The sequence below is a fragment of the Hippocampus zosterae genome, chromosome 14 (assembly GCF_025434085.1).
Source record: "Hippocampus zosterae strain Florida chromosome 14, ASM2543408v3, whole genome shotgun sequence".
In the NCBI taxonomy this organism is placed as follows: Eukaryota; Metazoa; Chordata; class Actinopteri; order Syngnathiformes; family Syngnathidae; genus Hippocampus; species Hippocampus zosterae.
This window is the reverse complement of record NC_067464.1, coordinates 21424966-21443706: the sequence shown is the minus strand read 5'-3', so window position 1 is coordinate 21443706 and position 18741 is coordinate 21424966. Positions and strand designations below refer to the sequence as shown.

Sequence of the window (18741 nt, the reverse complement as noted above, 5' to 3'; positions counted from 1 at the left end):
GTTCGCATTGCCGGCAGTAAGTCGGAATCGTTTCCAGTGGGGGTAGGACTCCGCCAAGGCTGCCCTTTGTCGCCGATTCTGTTCATAACCTTTATGGACAGAATTTCTCGGCGCAGCCGAAGCGTTGAGGGGGTCCGTTTTGGGGGCCTCAGTATTACATCCCTGCTTTTTGCAGATGATGTGGTGCTGTTGGCTCCTTCAAACGGGGCTCTCCAACTCTCACTGGAGCGTTTCGCAGCCGAGTGTGAAGCGGTTGGGATGAAAATCAGCACCTCCAAATCTGAAACCATGGTCCTCAGTCGGAAAAGGGTGGAGTGCCCCCTCCGGGTCGGGGGGGAGATCTTGCCCCAAGTGGAGGAGTTTAAGTATCTTGGGGTCTTGTTCACGAATGAGGACAGGAGGGAGCGAGAGATCGACAGGCGGATCGGTGCAGCGTCTGCTGTGATGCGGACGTTGTATCGGTCTGTCGTGGTGAAGAAGGACCTGAGCCAAAGGGCGAAGCTCTCAATTTACCGGTCGATCTACGTCCCAACCCTCACCTATGGTCACGAGCTATGGGTCGTGACCGAAAGAACGAGATCCCGGATACAAGCGGCTGAAATGAGTTTTCTCCGCAGGCTGTCCGGGCTCTCCCTTAGAGATAAGGTGAGAAGCTCGGTCATCCGGGAGGGGCTCAGAGTCGAGCCGCTTCTCCTCCACATCGAGAGGAGCCAGATGAGGTGGCTTGGACATCTGATTCGGATGCCTCCTGAGCGCCTCCCCGGTGAGGTGTTCCGGTCATGTCCCACCGGGAGGAGACCCCGAGGAAGACCCAGGACACGCTGGAGAGACTATGTCACCCAGCTTGCCTGGGAACGACTCGGGATCCCCCGGGGAGAGCTGGAAGAAGTAGCTAGGGAGAGGGAAGTCTGGGCTTACCTGCTAAAGCTGTTGCCCCCGCGACCCGGCCCCGGATAAGCGGTAGATAATGGATGGATGGATGGAAATAATTGCAAATATCGTTGAAATGACAAATTTACCAGGCGTCCGAACGAGCAATCGCTGGTCCCTCCTCACCCCACAAGAGCTGCAAGCCTTCATCGGGCTCCTGATCCTGGCTGGGATGTACCAGTCTAGGCACGAATCCACACGCAGCTTGTGGGGCGTGAGGACCGGCCGGCCATTGTTCGCCGACGCCATGCCGCACCGGCGGTTTATGGAAGTAAATCGATTGCTCCGATTCGACGACAAAGTCCAAAGACCACAACGGCACCACAGCAACAAATTTTCGCCGATATCGGAGTTGTGGAGCGGCTGGAATCACGGCTCCAAAAGATGTATAATGTTGGCCGTAGCGTTTGCGTGGATGAGCAACTCGTCGCATTCCCCGGACGCTGCGGCTTCAAGCAATACATGCCGTCAAAGCCTGCCAAGTACGGCCTCAAGAGCTGGACACTTTGTGACGCACAAACGTCATGCGCCTCAAAATTAGAGGTCTACACCGGCAAGCCTCCAGGCGGCACACGTGAGGTGAACATCGAGATGTGTGTGGTGCTGGGGCTCATGGACTCGCAGGAAGGGCACACGGTCACTACAGACAATTTTTTCACCTCCATTCCATTGGCAATGGAACTAAAAAAAAAAGGAACCACCTGTTGGGCACAATTAGGAAGAACAAGACGGAGCTCCCCGCAAAGGTGATTGAAATTGCAGGAAGGCAACCCCTGTAAGCATTTTCGCCTTCACCAAGGACCTGGCTGTGGTGTCCTACGTTCCCAAGAAAGGAAAGAATGTACTGGTGCTCAGCATCTTTCACAAGGAGTCAACCACGGAGAACGGGGGCAAAAGAAAGCCACAAATGGTCCTGGACTACAATAAATCCAAGGGAGCAGTGGACCACTTGGACCAATAAAGCACAAGTTGTCATTGTCACAAATTGTTTATCAAAGCTGTCTTGTCAATTATGTCATCTGATGTTTTGTGTGTCTCTTTGCAGGCATGTGGAACCTATTCAACACGCCGGCGAGCACAAAGGTGGCCAATGTGCCTTTTTTTCCACATGTTGGATGTTTCGGCATTCAATGCATACATCATGTACATTGAAGTCAATCCCACGTGGCATGCAAAAAAATTATATCAGCGACGGTTGTTCCTCGAGGAGCTTGGCAACGTACTGATCATGCCAGAGGTTCAGCGTCGGAGGCCGGAGACTGTTCCGCAAGAGATGCAGGGTGCAGTGCAGCAACGTGAGGCAACAGCGCCTTCACCCAAGCGAAGGCAATGTATTATTGTTATTGTTGAACACTATTTTATTGTTGAACCAATTATGGCGAAATAAGATAAGATAAGATAAGATAAGATATCCTTTATTTGTCCCACAATGGGGAAATTTACAGCCTCCAGCAGCAAGAATGTATGTAGAAAGAAGAAGAGAAAAAAAAACAACAACAACAAACATCTTTCAATTAAATAAATAAATACATTCAATTAAATATGAACACAAATGGATAAATCGCAGTACTATTTACAATTTACCTTCACATCATTTAATTATTATTATTATGATTGCTATTTTTTATTCATCAGCCTGACAGCAGTCGGTAGGAACGAGCGTCGGTATCTCTCCTTCTTGCAGCGTGGGTGTAACAGTCTCTGGCTGAAGGAGCTACCAAGTGCTGTCAGGGCGGGCTGGAGGGGGTGGGAGGGACTGGCCATCATAGCTTTTAGCTTAGTTAGCATCCGTCTGTTGCCCACCTCCTCCAGAGTGTCAAGGGAGCAACCCAGGACAGAACTGGCCTTCCTGACCAGTCGCTCCAGTCTCTTTCTGTCCCGGGCCGAGATGCTGCCTGACCAGCAGACAATGCCATAATAGATGGCCGAGGCCACCACCGAGTTATAGAACGTCTTAAGGAGTGACCCCTGAACCCCAAAAGACCTCAGTTTCCTGAAAGTTCCACAAAGTCGGCTCTGTCCTTTCCTAATCAGGGTGTCCGTGTTTGTGGACCAGTCCAGTTTGTCGTTGAGAAGAACACCAAGGTACTTGTAGGAGGTCACCCTCTCTATGTTCATACCCTGGATGTTCATCGGTGCTGGTGAGGACTTTTTCCTGCAGAAATCCACAACCAACTCCTTAGTTTTCCTCGGGTTGATCTGGAGGAGATTCTGCTGGCACCAGTCCACAAAGTCCTTTGTCAGTCCCCTGTACTCCCGATCATCCCCTTCTGTAATGAGGCCAACAATCGCAGAGTCATCGGAGAACTTCTGAAGGTGACAGTTTGGAGTGTCATGTCTGAAGTCCGAGGTGTAGAGGATGAACAGGAATGGAGCCAGAACAGTCCCCTGCGGCGCTCCAGTGCTGCAGAGAAGCTGGTCCGACTCACAGCTCTGCAATCTCACGTACTGCGGCCGATTTGTGAGGTAATCTATGATCCATGCTGTGAGATGGTGGTCCACTCCGGCGTTCTGCAGTTTGCCTCCCAGCAAATTGGGCTGGATGGTGTTGAAGGCACTGGAGAAATCAAAGAACATGATTCTCACAGTGCTCCCAGCCTTCTCCAAGTGTGACAGCACTGAGTGGAGGAGGTAGATAATGGCGTCTTCCATGCCGATGCCAGGCTGATAGGCAAACTGCAGCGGGTCCAGTGACGGGCTCACCAGCGGTCGAAGGTGGGCGAGGATGAGTCTCTCCAGCGTCTTCATCAGGTGAGACGTCAGCGCCACCGGTCTGTAGCTGTTCATCTCCTTAGGGTGGGGGGTCTTGGGCACTGGGACCAGGCACGAAGTTTTCCACAGATGTGGAGCTCTGCCCAGCTTCAGGCTCAGGTTGAAGATGTGCTGGACAATGTTACACAGCTGGTCAGAGCAGGTCCTGAGGAGCCGGGAACTGATCTTGTCCGGACCTGCTGCCTTCCTCACATTCATCTTCCTCAGTTGGTTCCTTACCTGCTCTGTTGTGATGGACAGGCAGGAACCAGGTGACATACTGGGTCGATGAGAGCTGGTCGAAAGAGGAGGGGGAGGAGAAGAAGTCCTCAGTGAGAGAGGTTGCAGTTTGTGGTTGGGGGAAGGGACAGACGACTGGTCGAAACGGTTGAAAAAATGGTTCAGTCCATCTGCCCAGTCCTTGTCCTTCTCGACCACTGTCCTTGGGCTGTCATGGCCTGAGATGGTTTTCAGGCCCCTCCAGACACCAGTGACATTGCTGGCCTGTAACTGGTCCTCCAATTTCATCCTGTATAACTTCTTCCCCTCCCTGATCTTTCTTCTCAGCCGAATCTGCACGGCCTTCAGCTCCTCTCTGTTTCTCGACCGAAAAGCTCTCTTCTTCTCCTTCAGCAGGGTCTTTATGTCAGGATTAATCCATGGTTTGTTGTTGGAAAAACACCGCAGAGTTCTGGTGGGTACAGTGTTCTCCTCACAGAAGTTTATATAATCCGTGATGGTGTCAGTGAGTGCATCAATGTCCTCCACATGAACCTCGCTGAAGAGTTCCCACCTGGTTGTCGCGAAGCAGTCTCGCAGAGCATCTTCAGCTTCCGATGACCATTTCTTGACCATTCTGGTCACAGTTGGTTGCCTGTGCACCAGGGGTTTGTACACAGGCTCGAGAAATACCAAGTTGTGGTCTGCTCTTCCAAGAGGGGGAAGGGAGAGGGGTTTATATGCCTCCTTGGTATTGGCATAAAACAAGTCCAAAATATTATTGTCTCTAGTGGCACAGGTTACATACTGCTTGAAAGTTGAAAGGGAGGACGACAGAGAGACATGGTTGAAGTCCCCATATAAATAATGATCTATTCTTGTATAATATGTAACGATTATTCCAGATAAAGCATTTATGAGGGGAAAAATTATGTTTATATATCAAGGACCAAGCCAAAAGTATTTGTTTGTGGAAATTGGATAAAACCAAGGGAATTATTTCTATTTTGTAGTCACATAAAAGTACAAAGTTAAGACCACCAAGTTGAAAAAATATATAGTTAGGTATAAAGTTCCAGATCGATGAGGGATTACCCAAAAATTGTTTGACACAATTGATTTTAAACGTATTATCAGAATCAGAATCAGAAGCCATACTTTATTGGCCAAGTATGTAGAACGCACAAGGAATTTGTCTCCGGTATAACACACTGCACTAGTATCATCGTAAACAACAAAATCATTGAACCATTTTAGAGTAACCAGTAGTTTTGTAGTACCATTTTGTAGTGCAAGAAGAGTGACTACATCAGTGACTGTTTAAGGAGTTAATGGATAGAGGGAATAAGCTGTTTAAGTGTCTACTGGATTTGGTGCGCATGGATCGTAATAAACGTATTATTGAGGGTATTAAGTCCAGTAAGTTCAATCCACCAGTTTCGTAGGCATTCATTACAACAGACGTTTTCACATAGTGATGCTTGTTCCTCCACAAGAAGTCGAAAAGCATCTTACTGATATTCTTACAAATTTTCTCATTCACAGACAAAGAGATTGCTGCGTACGTAAGATGTGACCGTCCTTCCACTTTGGTTAGTAGCGTACGTCCTTTTAAAGAAAGATCTCTACCTAGCCACTGGTTAAGCTTAGCTTGGGTTTTGTTAATAATTGGGTCAATGTTCGCTGTACATCGCATGGCTTCATTTTTCATAACGCTAATCCCTAGATAGGTAACTTTTTCTTTAATTGGGATGTTGCAGATCGAAGTCTCATTCCGGTCATGGATAGGGAACAGTTAGCATTTGTTGAGATTTAGGTGGAGACCAGAGGCCGCTGAGAACTGTTCGACTGTTTTAATTGCAGCAGAGACTTGGCTGGAGTTCTTTAGGAATAAGGTAGTGTCATCCGCAAGCTGACTAATCAGGATTTCTCTGCCCGCTATAGATATCCCTTGGATGGCACTTGTTCTGATATGACAGGTGAGTAGTTGCGTACACAATAGAAAGAGAAATGGAGAGGCCGGACAGCCTTGCCGCACTCCTCGATGTAGAGAGAATCTTGGAGAGGTGCCATTTCGCAGTTTGATGGAGCTATTGCCATTGGCATACATAGTCTTAACAATTTTACAAAAGACATCACCAAATCCGAATTGCTCCATGCAGCGAAAAATGAAGTCATGTTCGACCGTGTCAAATGCCTTATAGAAGTCCAGAAATAGGACTATTGTCAGAGCAGAGGAATGAGTAATCAATCAGATCTAGGATGAGCCTGCTATTATTAGAAATGTGTCTTTTACTCATAAAACCGGATTGAACCTCATCAATAATTGGGTCGAGTACACCTTTGATTCTCCTAGCTATAATGGAAGCAAACACTTTATAGTCATTATTTAATAGAGAAATGGGTCTCCAGTTTTCAATGAAGGTATGATCTCTTTTTGGTTTTTGTATCAAAGTAATCAATCCTTGTGTTAAAGAAGGGGAAGACAACCTTTCTCAATGCTTTCTACAAAAACGTCAAGGACAAATGGAGCCGAGACTTTTACGAAGGTTTTATACAACTCTGCTGTGAGGCCATCAACTCCGGGTGATTTGTTCCCTTTGAGGTGTTCGATAGCAAAAACTACTTCTTCTAAATTAATATTCCTATCACAGACGGCTTTGAGTTATCTGTGTGAGATTTCTGATAGAATTTAGAAAAGAGGTTGCCGAGTGTTCACAGTATTTGGACCGATAAAGGTTACTATAAAATTTAAAACATAAATTTGGGTCGTCAGTTATGATGCCATTAACATTAAGTAGCTGTATCAAGTTGATTTTTCGATGGTGTTTTTCTAGATTAAAAAAATACGATTAATTTTGTTCACCTTCCTCGATCCAACTTTTCCTTGATTTTACAAACGCTCTCTTAGCTTTGTTAAGATATACTTCATTTAGTTTAGCCTGTTCTGAGCTTAGTAGTAGTCTGTCTTCATCTGACATGTTATCAGGGTTTTTTTTTAGGGATAATTTGATTATTTTAGAGACTATCGTGTCTACTTTTAATCGACGCGCTTTAGCTAAATTACTGCCATATTTCCTAAGTCTCAAGGACAAGTCTCAAATTTAAATAGTTCCCAGTTGTTACGAAAAGAATTGTCAACTTTTTCTTTGTTCCAAAACTTTTTACTTGTTGTACGCATATGTGTTAACCATTACTATATTGACGTTTCCCGTGTTGATTACTTGTAAAAGGAAATGGCCTGCTTTATCGCATACAGAATGTAAAATACTCCCAGAAAACTGGTGTTTCAGCGTAGCGACCCCTGCTGAGTGTTCAAATCCATGTGCCAACCATAAATCGTTACCCTATTGAGCTTTCCATAACCGTGAATCGTTAGTGATCGAGTGTGATTCCTGAAGAAAACTAAAATCATTTCTGTGCTGCTTAGCAAACAAAAACATTGCTTTACGCTTCACAATATTTCTTAATCCCCTGGCATTGAGAGTAATAATAGATAGACATATTAATAACGACAAACACACACTAAGAAATATAACTGGGTGACTGTGTGCTAAAACACTAACCCTATACAATTTGGGGCTGTACTGTTTGAATATCTATTTTAAGCAAATTAGTGGAACACAACGTTAAGATGGAACAAAAGGTATACATCTTATGTCAGTGGTTTCGTTAACAGTCGTTCAATTCTAATTAAGACACTATTACTGCAATAAACCAAACTAGCAGTACTGTGTTGGGCATCAAAAGTGCCAGTTAGCAATAACTAAGTAAACAGGTTGATAACATAACAGATCTGGACCTTGCTTTGATTGTGATCGCCATAGTTGAAGGAACGCATTTTCTTTCTTTCTTTTTTTTTTTAATAATTAAAGTACCGGTAATATTTAATTCAATTCCTCAGTGGAGTACATGAGAGGTACTCAGGTGAACCTGGAGAAGGATTCTGTTTCCTTAAATTATAGGATGCATGAATTACCAATGTCAGTCGCCCATCAGCCGAGTTTGGAGAGGAGGAATTAAGCCATAGGAAGCAGTTCGGTCCCGTTAGCAAAGGCTCGATCACCGATGTAGTACGCCGTTTGTTCCTTCCTCGTGTGCCTTCGCCACCAACGGCCAGAGTAGCTTTCTTTTCTCCCTTGTAGATGGTGACAAATCCTCAGTGAAGCGCAGGTTGTTGTTTTGAAGAAAACTGGATTTTTTTGCAGCCTTCCAGACAGTGTCTCGGAAGATTCGCGATGTGAATTGGAGAATGATCCCTCGAGGTTTGGATGCATCATTTTTCAGCTGTCCCAGTCGATGTACAGTGTCAATGGCATGAAGAAATTAGTCTTTTCTCTCTCCGGGCAGGACCGCTTGGCAGATCGAGATTACCTCCTCACGGACATTTTGGTTTTTCTTTTCAGCTACACCATAGAGTCGTAGATTACAGCGTCGTGAGTAGTTTTCAAGTTCAATGACACGCCCCTCCATCATGCTCACTTTCTTTTCCATAAGTCCAACGCGGTTGTCGACTTGTTTTAGATTTGCTTTCACATCTCTTAATTCGGCGCAGGCTGTATTCAATATTTTTGTGAGGTTTTCTATTTTCGTTATGTCCTTTGTCATTTTACTGACATTTGTCTCCAACGTATCAAATCTGGTGTTAAACAGCGTTGACATTTGTTGCAACCTGGTCGCGCTCTATCCTTCGGTCGTGCGAGATTGATTACTTTTCTTCGACGCAGGTGGCTTGGACGGCGAGACGGGCAATGCAGGAAAGTCAGTTTCCATAACCGTTAGGACGGGATGGTTTTGCAGGCAGTAGGCGTGCGCGCCATCCACGAGCACATTCTCAGGTGCGGGCTTCAGCTCCATTTTGTCAATGCTGCCGATAATGCTGCTAGCTTAGCACGTGTCGAGGCAACTTTTAAGAAAGAGAACTAGGATTGCGCTAAGGATAGGTTACCGTGAGTGCAGCAAAGTCAAGAGGAAAAAAATATAAATTTTCTGACATGAAAAAAATAGAAGAGTTATCTGTGTTCCATTAACTTTATATCGAGTCAGGTAAGCAGCTCCCAAAAGCACAACCGCTTACGTAGCCATCTTGGCTCCTTCACGCCCCTAGCAGGTACCAGTCCCCAATGTGTGAAGGGTGAGCGTGTAAGATGTGAAGAGAAAAATGTGAGTACATTGTAAAATGGCTAAATAAAGTACAACCAAACTCAGTTTTGCTTCCGTTGCCGTTTTAAAAACGTGTTTTTAGCGTGCGTGCATGCATGCCGTATGTTTAAGCTGGTGTATGTTTTACCATGCCTGGCTGTGCCCAGTAATACAATGCGTTTTGTGTATATCAAACACAGAAATAGCACCCGTTACTGAGATTGCGCCCAACAATACGGTGCGCAGAATGGTCGTGAAAATACGGTACAAATTATATACCAATATCACTGTTACCACAATTCTCAAAAATATTCGAAAAACTGTTTTCATACCGACTTGATAACTTTATACATAAACATGTGCTATTCATTCATTCATCTTCCGAGCCACTTGATCCTCACTAGGGTCGCGGGGGGTGCTGGAGCCTATCCCAGCTGTCTTTGGGCAGTAGGCGGGGGACACCCTGAATCGGTTGCCAGCCAATCGCAGGGCACACAGAAACGAACAACCATCCGCACACTCACACCTAGGGACAATTTAGGGACAATTTAGAGTGTTCAATCAGCCTGCCACGCATGTTTTTGGAATGTGGGAGGAAACCGGAGCACCCGGAGAAAACCCACGCAGGCCCGGGGAGAACATGCAAACTCCACACAGGGAGGCCGGAGCCGGAATCGAACCCGGTACCGCTGCACTGTGAAGCCGACGTGCTAACCACTGGACTACCGGGCCGCCCCCAATACAATACAATACAATACAATACAATACAATACAATACATGCTGATTTATATAGCGCTTTCACAACAGCGGCAGCTGTAACAAAGCGCTTAACAAAACAGTTAACATAAAGTAAAATAATAAACACAACACATAACATAAAACACGGACAGTCATGCAGTCCAAACCACTTTTCCGTCACACGCTTTGTTGTTTGAAGCATTTAGAGATGAAAGAGGAGAGAATCAAAGTGTCCGTTAACCAGTGGATCAGAGACGCCATGCTCAAAATGTGCACACGCCGGCTACAAGCTAAGTTTCAAAGTCAACAAGAAGCTGTAGCATCCATTGACAAAAAAAAGAGATTTTACTGTTGGGATTTTTCTAGATCGGTGTTTTGGCACGTAGAGCTTCTTGAAAGACTGTGTTCCTCGTTAGTATAGTGGACAGTATCTCCGCCTGTCACGCGGAAGACCAAGGCTCGATTCTGTTGGATTTATTATTTTTTAGTAATCATACATTCACGTATTATTCGGTTGATTCTCATGTCGTCATTTTATGCTCGCAATGAAGAATGCTTCTGCCTGTCAGTATAGTTTCATTTTGCTTGCAAAGAAGAACGCTTATGCTTGCAATCATTAGTTGGCTTTGCCTGCAATGAAGAACGCTTATGCTTTCAATAAAGATTTATCCTTTATTATTTACTCACATCTATAATCATTATATGTTCTTCATTATGTGCTCACTTTTGCTTGCTGTACTGTGTGCAAGGTTTAGGGTCGCAACCACCTTTCCGAGGACGTGGTTGGGAAGAGATAACTGTTAAGACTAAACAGCGAGCAAGGCTGAACCGGGAATGGAGACATCAACACCAGCTGCAACGGGATGTCTATGTGACATTTGCACACATGTACGTAAATTGCACTCACATACACACACATAGTCAAACAAGTTCAGTGTGTGTTCAACAGCCCCCACCCTTTAGGTTGGACACACCTATGTAGTAGCTTTCCCAATAAATGAGGAGGTGAAGGGGGAGATCATTAGGGTTACGTGTGGAGAACAGAAACCGAACGCTTCTCCTCGTTCCCTCCTGGTACCAGAATCGAGTCTCATGTCTGCTCCTTTTGGTTATTCCTGAGTGTCAATTTGGACCGACCTGACAGATTCCCTGAAGGGGAGTTGAACTAATTTAAATGATTTTGGTGATGCAGTTTATTACATCAAATCTAAAAGGAGTAGGGATCATTTCCACGCAGTTTGGAACTGGGGACAGTGCGTGTGTTAGACGAACATGATAACCACTACACTATGGAAACAGACGACAGAAAATTCTTTCATAACAAGGCTGTCATTCCAGGTAACTGATTGCATGGCCGGTGTTTTGGCACGTAGAGCTTCTTGAAAGACTGTGTTCCTCGTTAGTATAGTGGACAGTATCTCCGCCTGTCACATGGAAGAACGGGGTTTGATTCCCTGACGGGGAGTAGCTCTGATTTAAGTGATGCAGTTTATTACAGCAAATCAAAAAGAAGTAGCGATTGTTGTTTCATTTCATGTGTGTAAGATGAACGTGCTAACTACTACACTATGGAAACAGATGACACAAGACAGTTTCATATGAAGGATGTCATGCTGACGGGATTTGCTCAAAATTAATTTTTTGATGCAGTTTGCAGCAAATCAAAAAGGAGTAGGGTTTGTTTCCACACAGTTTCAAGTTAGTGACTGTTCGTCTGTTAGACAAACATGATAACCACTACACTATGGCAACAGATGACACAGGACTGGTTCATATGAAGGATGTCATGCCAGCTAACTGATAGCATCACCAGTGTTTTGGCATGTAGAGCTTCTTGAAAGACTTTGTTCCTCGTTAGTATAGTGGACAGTATCTCCGCAAGTCACGCGGAAGACCAAGGTTCGATTCCCTGACGTGGAGTAACTCTGATTTTGGTGAGGCAGTTTATTACAGCAAATCAAAAAGAAGTTGCGATTGTTGTTTCCTTTCATGTGTGAAATGAACGTGCTCACTACTCCCCTATGGAAACAGATGACACAGGACTGTTTCATATGAAGGATGTCATGCTGACGGGAAAGTGCTCAAAATAAATTTTTTGATGCAGTTTGCAGCAAATCAAAAAGGAATCGGGTTTGTTTCCACCCAGGTTCAAGTTAGTGACCTTTCGTTGTTAGACGAACATGATAACCTTTATACTATGGAAAGAGATTACACAGGACTGGTTCATATGAAGGATGTCATGCCAGCTAACTGATCGCATCACCTGTGTTTTGGCATGTAGCGCTTCTTGAAAGACTGTATTACTCGTTAGTATAGTGGACAGTATCTCCGCCTGTCACGCGGATGACCATTGTTCGATTCCCTGAAGGGGAGTAGCTCTAATTTAAATGATTTTGGTGATGCAGATTATTACATCAAATCAAAAAGGAGAAGGGATTGTTTCCACCCAGTTTCAAACTGGGGACCTTTCTTGTGTAAGACTAACGTGATAACCACTACACTATGGAAACAGATGACACAGCACAATTTCATATGAATTATGTCATGCCAGCTAACTGATAGCATCACCTGTGTTTTGGCATGTAGAGCTTCTTGAAAGACTGTATTACTCGTTAGTATAGTGGACAGTATCTATGCATGTCGCGCGGAAGAGCATTGTTCGATTCCCTGACGGGGAGTTGCTGTTATTTAAATTATTTTGGTGATGCATTTTATTACATCAAATCAAAAAGGGGTAGGGATTGTTTCCACCCAGTTTCGAACTGGGGACCTTTCGTGTGTAAGACGAACGTGATAACCACTACACTATGGAAACAGTTGACACAGAACTCTTTCATAACAAGGCTGTCATGCTAAGTAACTGATAGTACCGCCGGTGTTTTGGCACGCAGACCTTCTTGAAAGACCGTGTTCCTAGTTGGTATAGTGGACAGTATCTCCGCCTGTCATGTGGAAGACCATTGTTCGATTGCCTGAAGGCGAGTTGATCTAATTTAAATGATTTTGGTGATGCAGTTTATTACATTAAATCTAAAAGGAGTAGGGATCTTTTCCACGCAGTTTGGAACTGGGGACCTTTCGTGCGTAAGACGAACGTAATAACCACTACATTATGGAAACAGTTCACACGAAACTCTTTCATAACAAGGCTCTCATGCTAGGTAACTGATAGCATTGCCGGTGTTTGGCACATAGAGCTTCTCGAAAGACTGTGTTCCTCGTTAGTATAGTGGACAGTATCTCCGCCTGTCATGCGGAAGACCATTGTTCGATTCCCTGACGGGGAGTTGACCTAATTTAAATGATTTTGGTGATGCAGTTTATTACATCAAATCAAAAAGGGGTAGGGATTGGGAGACGAACGTGATAACTATTACACTATGGAAACAGATGACACAAGACAGTTTCATATGAAGATGTCATGCTGACGGGATTTGCTCAAAATTAATTTTTTGATGCAGTTTGCAGCAAATCAAAAAGGAGTGGGGTTTGTTTCAACACAGTTTCAAGTTAGTGACTGTTCGTCTGTTAGACAAACATGATAACCACTACACTATGGAAACAGATGACACAGGACTGGTTCATATGAAGGATGTCATGCCAGCTAACTGATAGAATCACCAGTGTTTTGGCATGTAGAGCTTCTTGAAAGACTTTGTTCCTCGTTAGTATAGTGGACAGTATCTCCGCAAGTCACGCGGAAGACCAAGGTTCGAATCCCGGACGGGGAGTAACTCTTACTTTGGTGATGCAGTTTATTACAGCAAATCAAAAAGAAGTTGCGATTGTTGTTTCCTTTCATGTGTGAGATGAACGTGCTCACTACTCCACTATGGAACCAGATGACACAGGACTGTTTCATATGAAGGATGTCATGCTGACGGGAATTTGCTCAAAATAAATTTTTTGATGCAGTTTGCAACAAATCAAAAAGGAATCGGGTTTGTTTCCACCCAGGTTCAAGTTAGTGACCTTTCGTTGTTAGACGAACATGATAACCTTTATACTTTGGAAAGAGATTACGCAGGACTGGTTCATATGAAGGATGTCATGCCAGCTAACTGATCGCATCACCTGTGTTTTGGCATGTAGCGCTTTTAGAAAGACTGTATTACTCGTTAGTATAGTGGACAGTATCTCCGCCTGTCACGCGGATGACCATTGTTCGATTCCCTGACGGGGAGTATCTCTAATTTAAATGATTTTGGTGATGCAGATTATTACATCAAATCAAAAAGGAGAAGGGATTGTTTCCACCCAGTTACAAACTGGGGACCTTTCTTGTGTGAGACTAACATGATAACCACTACACTATGGAAACAGATGACACAGGACAATTTCATATGAAGGATGTCATGCCAGCTAACTGATAGCATCACCTGTGTTTTGGCATGTAGAGCTTCTTGAAAGACTGTATTACTCGTTAGTATAGTGGACAGTATCTATGCATGTCGCGCGGAAGAGCATTGTTCGATTCCCTGACGGGGAGTTGCTGTTATTTAAATTATTTTGGTGATGCATTTTATTACATCAAATCAAAAAGGGGTAGGGATTGTTTCCACCCAGTTTCGAACTGGGGACCTTTCGTGTGTAAGACGAACGTGATAACCACTACACTATGGAAACAGTTGACACAGAACTCTTTCATAACAAGGCTGTCATGCTAAGTAACTGATAGTACCGCCGGTGTTTTGGCACGTAGACCTTCTTGAAAGACCGTGTTCCTAGTTGGTATAGTGGACAGTATCTCCGCCTGTCATGCGGAAGACCATTGTTCGATTGCCTGAAGGCGAGTTGATCTAATTTAAATGATTTTGGTGATGCAGTTTATTACATTAAATCTAAAAGGAGTAGGGATCTTTTCCACGCAGTTTGGAACTGGGGACCTTTCGTGTGTTAGACGAACGTGTTAACCACTACACTATGGAAACAGACGACAGAAAATTCTTTCATAACAAGGCTGCCATGCAGGGTAACTGATTGCATAGCAGGTGTTTTGGCACGTAGAGCTTCTTGAAAGACTGTGTTCCTCGTTAGTATAGTGGACGGTATCTCCGCCAGTCACATGGAAGAACAGGGTTTGATTCCCTAATGGGGAGTATCATTTAGGTGATGCAGTTTATTACAGCAAATCAAAAAGAAGTAGGGATTGTTGTTTCCTTTCATGTGTGAGACGAACGTGCTAACTACTACACTACGGAAACAGATGACACAGGACTGGTTCCTATGTAGGATGTCATGCCAGCTAACTGATTGTATCAGCAGTGTTTTGGCATGTAGAGCTGCTTGAAAGAATGTATTACTCGTTAGTATAGTGAAGGGGAGTTGATCTAATTTAAATGATTTTGGTGATGCAGTTTATTACAGCAAATCAAAAAGAAGTAGGGATTGTTGTTTCCTTTCATGTGTGAGACGAACGTGCTAACTACTACACTACGGAAACAGATGACACAGGACTGGTTCCTATGAAGGATGTCATGCCAGCTAACTGATAGTATCAGCAGTGTTTTGGCATGTAGAGCTTCTTGAAAGACTGTATTACTCGTTAGTATAGTGAAGGGGAGTTGATCTAATTTAAATGATTTTGGTGATGCAGTTTATTACATCGAATCTAAAAGGAGTAGGGATCTTTTCCACGCAGTTTGGAACTGGGGACCTTTCGTGTGTTAGACCAACGTGATAACCACTACACTATTGAAACAGACGACTCAAAATTCTTTCATAACAAGGCTGTCATGCCAGGTAACTGATTGCATGACAGCCTTGGCAGTTTTGGCATGTAGAGCTTCTTGAAAGACTGTATTACTCGTTAGTATAGTGGACAGTATCTACGCCTGTCGCGCGGAAGAGGATTGTTCGATTCCCTGACGGGGGAGTTGCTGTTATTTAAATTATTTTGGTGATGCAGTTTATTACATCAAATCAAAAAGGGGTTGGTATTGTTTCCACCCAGTTTCGAATTGGGGACCTTTCGTGTGTAAGACGAACGTGATAACCACTACACTATGGAAACAGACGACACAAAATTCTTTCATAACAAGGCTGTCATGCCAGGTAACTGATTGCATGGCCGGTGTTTTGGCACGTAGAGCTTCTTGAAAGACTGTGTTCCTCGTTAGTATCGTGGACAGTATCTCCGCCTGTCACATGGAAGAACAGGGTTTGATTCCCTGAGGGGGAGTATCTCTGATTTAGGTGATGCAGTTTATTACAGCAAATCAAAAAGAAGTAGGGATTGTTGTTTCCTTTCATGTGTGAGACGAACGTGCTAACTACTACACTATGGAAACAGATGACACAGGACAGTTTCATATGAAGGATGTAATGCTGACGGGGATTTGATCAAAATTAATTTTTTGATTTAGTTTGCAGCAAATCAAAAAGGAGTCGGGTTTGTTTCCACCCAGTTTCTAGTTAGTGAAATGTCATCTGTCAGACGAACATGTTAACCACTACACTATGGAAACAGATGACAAAGGACTGGTTCCTATGAAGGATGTCATGCCAGCTAACTGATAGTATCAGCAGTGTTTTGGCATGTAGAGCTTCTTGAAAGACTGTATTACTCGTTAGTATAGTGGACAGTGTCTACGCCTGTCGCGCAGAAGAGCATCGTTCAATTCCCTGACGGGGAGTTGCTGTTATTTAAATTATTTTGGTGATGCAGTTTACTACATCAAATCAACAAGGGGTAGGGATTGTTTCCACCCAGTTTTGAACTGGGGACCTTTCGTGTGTAAGACGAACGTGATAACCACTACACTATGGAAACAGATGACAGGATTGGTTCCTATGAAGGATGTCATGCCAGCTAACTGATAGTATCAGCAGTGTTTTGGCATGTAGAGCTGCTTGAAAGAATGTATTACTCGTTAGTAGAGTGAAGGGGAGTTGATCTAATTTAAATGATTTTGGTGATGCAGTTTATTACATCGAATCTAAAAGGAGTAGGGATCTTTTCCACGCAGTTTGTAACTGGGGACCTTTCGTGTGTTAGACGAACGTGATAACCACTACACTATTGAAACAGACGACTCAAAATTCTTTCATAACAAGGCTGTCATGCCAGGTAACTGATTGCATGACAGCCGTGGCAGTTTTGGCATGTAGAGCTTCTTGAAAGACTATATTACTCGTTAGCATAGTGGACAGTATTTACGCCTGTCGCGCTGAAGAGCATTGTTCGATTCCCTGACGGGGAGTTGCTGTTATTTAAATTATTTTGGTGATGCAGTTTATTACATCAAATCAAAAAGGGGTAGGGATTGTTTCCACCCAGTTTTGAACTGGGGACCTTTCGTGTGTAAGACGAACGTGATAACCACTACACTATGGAAACAGTTGACACAGAATTATTTCATAACAAGGCTGTCATGCTAGGTAACTGATAGCATTGCCGGTGTTTGGCACATAGAGCTTCTTGAAAGACTGTGTTGCTCGTTAGTATAGTGGACAGTATCTCCGCCTGTCACGCGGAAGACCAAGGTTCGATTCCCTGAAGGGGAGTTGATCTAATTTAAATGATTTTGGTGATGTAGTGTATTACATCAAATCTAAAAGCAGTAGGGATCATTTCCACGCAGTTTGGAACTGAGGACCTTTCGTGTGTTAGACGAACGTGTTAACCACTACACTATGGAAACAGACGACAGAAAATTCTTTCATAACAAGGCTGTCATGCAGGGTAACTGATTGCATGGCTTGTGTTTTGGCACGTAGAGCTTCTTGAAAGACTGTGTTCCTCGTTAGTATAGTGGACAGTATCTCCGCCAGTCACATGGAAGAACAGGGTTTGATTCCCTAATGGGGAGTATCTCTGATTTAGGTGATGCAGTTTATTACAGCAAATCAAAAAGAAGTAGGGATTGTTGTTTCCTTCCATGTGTGAGACGAACGTGCTAACTACTACACTATGGAAACAGATGACACAGGACTGGTTCCTATGAAGGATGTCATGCCAGCTAACTGATAGTATCAGAAGTGTTTTGGCATGGAGAGCTTCTTGAAAGACTGTATTACTCGTTAGTATAGTGAAGGGGAGTTGATCTAATTTAAATGATTTTGGTGATGCAGTTTATTACATCGAATCTAAAAGGAGTAGGGATCTTTTCCACGCAGTTTGGAACTGGGGACCTTTCGTGTGTTAGACGAACGTGATAACCATTACACTATTGAAACAGACGACTCAAAATTCTTTCATAACAAGGCTGTCATGCCAGGTAACTGATTGCATGACAGCCTTGGCAGTTTTGGCATGTAGAGCTTCTTGAAAGACTGTATTACTCGTTCGTATAGTGGACAGTATCTCCGCCTGTCACGCGGAAGACCAAGGTTCGATTCCCTGAAGGGGAGTTGATCTAGTTTAAATGATTTTGGTGATGCAGTGTATTACATCAAATCTAAAAGCAGTAGGGATCATTTCCACGCAGTTTGGAACTGAGGACCTTTCGTGTGTTAGACGAACGTGTTAACCACTACACTATGGAAACAGACGACAGAAAATTCTTTCATAACAAGGCTGTCATGCAGGGTAACTGATTGCATGGCTGGTGTTTTGGCACGTAGAGCTTCTTGAAAGACTGTGTTCCTCGTTAGTACAGTGGACAGTATCTCCGCCAGTCACATGGAAGAACAGGGTTTGATTCCCTAATGGGGAGTATCTCTGATTTAGGTGATTCAGTTTATTACAGCAAATCAAAAAGAAGTAGGGATTGTTGTTTCCTTTCATGTGTGAGACGAACGTGCCAACTACTACACTATGGAAACAGATGACACAGGACAGTTTCATATGAAGGATGTAATGCTGACGGGGATTTGATCAAAATTAATTTTTTGATTTAGTTTGCAGCAAATCAAAAAGGAGTCGGGTTTGTTTCCACCCAGTTTCTAGTTAGTGAAATTTCATCTGTCAGACGAACATGATAACCACTACACTATGGAAACAGATGACAAAGGACTGG

The 18741-nt window shown here is 43.8% G+C and overlaps 5 non-coding genes across 5 annotated transcripts; all 5 read right to left on the bottom strand.

Annotated features, from left to right (window-relative positions):
- Nucleotides 1–12523: 12523 nt before the first annotated feature.
- trnav-uac (transfer RNA valine (anticodon UAC)) lies at nt 12524–12596 on the bottom strand. The gene has a single exon. It is a non-coding gene; the product is annotated as a tRNA-Val (tRNA).
- A 1738-nt stretch (nt 12597–14334) lies between these two features.
- trnav-uac (transfer RNA valine (anticodon UAC)) lies at nt 14335–14407 on the bottom strand. The gene has a single exon. It is a non-coding gene; the product is annotated as a tRNA-Val (tRNA).
- Nucleotides 14408–15721: 1314 nt separating this feature from the next.
- On the bottom strand, nt 15722–15794 carry trnav-uac (transfer RNA valine (anticodon UAC)). The gene has a single exon. It is a non-coding gene; the product is annotated as a tRNA-Val (tRNA).
- Nucleotides 15795–16480: 686 nt separating this feature from the next.
- Nucleotides 16481–16553, bottom strand: trnav-uac (transfer RNA valine (anticodon UAC)). The gene has a single exon. It is a non-coding gene; the product is annotated as a tRNA-Val (tRNA).
- A 494-nt stretch (nt 16554–17047) lies between these two features.
- trnav-uac (transfer RNA valine (anticodon UAC)) lies at nt 17048–17120 on the bottom strand. The gene has a single exon. It is a non-coding gene; the product is annotated as a tRNA-Val (tRNA).
- Nucleotides 17121–18741: the final 1621 nt, after the last annotated feature.